This window comes from Dioscorea cayenensis, chromosome 8 (genome assembly GCF_009730915.1).
Source record: "Dioscorea cayenensis subsp. rotundata cultivar TDr96_F1 chromosome 8, TDr96_F1_v2_PseudoChromosome.rev07_lg8_w22 25.fasta, whole genome shotgun sequence".
NCBI classification, from domain to species: Eukaryota; Viridiplantae; Streptophyta; class Magnoliopsida; order Dioscoreales; family Dioscoreaceae; genus Dioscorea; species Dioscorea cayenensis.
This window is the reverse complement of record NC_052478.1, coordinates 7,876,865-7,878,253: the sequence shown is the minus strand read 5'-3', so window position 1 is coordinate 7,878,253 and position 1,389 is coordinate 7,876,865.

Genomic DNA, 1,389 nt, shown 5'->3' with positions numbered 1-1,389 from the left:
CGTGACCGTCAAGGTTAACCTACTTTAGATTGCCTCTTGGCCCAAAATAGCCATTACCTTTGTAAAACTAGTATCCTTCTAGCTTTATTCGTCCCGAGGGGATCTTTGCCTAAGGTCTCACACTTTCATTATTATCTGCTTCCTTAATTTGCTTAAGTGGTGTACCATAGTCCATTTGTTTATAGCTTTCTCTTTTATTATTTTCTTTTTTTTAATTTTATATTTGGTTGAGTAGATAGTGTCATCTAGGGGGAAGTAATAGCAGCTCTTGGGACCCCAGGAAATACAACCCTCTCGTGTTTGCGTGAGAGGTTTATTACTTGATGACCCGTGCACTTGTGGAACTCATTAAGACCCATCATTCTCAATTACAAAGGGGATGCTTACTAGGTCATTTCTTAACTTTGAGTAACCCCTACTGCAAGGACACTTCAATGGATAGATTAGACAGGTTCCAAAGATCAATATATTCTCCAATTTTAACGGGGAAGTACTCTTTTTCCACTCCCCTCCTATTCTTGTTTACGTTGTCTTGCATGTTTTTTTTTATACATACATTGAGGACAATGTATGATTTAAGTGTTGGGAAGGGTTTTAAGATTTATTGTTAACTCTCTCACATGCCAAGTGACATACCCCTTACGTGTGTGTACCGCAAGTGCACGGGTCGTCAAAGTTAATAAAATAGCCCAGTGAGTGGGTAGTCAAATCCACATGGAATAGTTGTTTAGAAACAAGAAGTATTGCTATTTAGCTAGAGTGAAACCAATTTGTGATTTGATTCAAAATATTAATGCAAAGAAAAGTAAAAAAGAAAAGAGAACAAGCAAGAGTAATTGGAGGGAACAATCAATGGTAAGATGGGGTACACGGACAATGCTCACCCTAGGACTATTGTTTCAAATGCAAGACTAATATTATGCCTCCTAATTGAAGTTTAATGAGTCGTGGAGATCCAAAGACACACGGTCCCAAACCTAAGGTCAACTATGACTGGCCTTCTATACTATGCCCTGGCGGAAAGGGATACTCTCAACACCTCACACTGTATGGGACTGCTTGAAGCTCTAGGGATTCCAAGTGATAAACCTTATTCTCTAATTTAAATCTAACCCTTTGGTCTAAGCGAAAGACCACTAATCACGATTAAGCTCCAGCACTAAAGAATACTCAACACTTCACTCTATTGCTTGCACAACTAAGCCCTAGCGGAGTTCGTCTCTTAGCACTTCACTCTATCATGATCACAAAAACCTCTAAGAACACGGAGGTAGGATAAATCATGTTGGAGGGGAAAGGGGACGTTCCGCTATCTCTTGACTCACCCTGTCAACCCTCATCAACCTTGCTAAGTTTAACCCTAATGAAGTGTCACTCATTCAAAAGGAT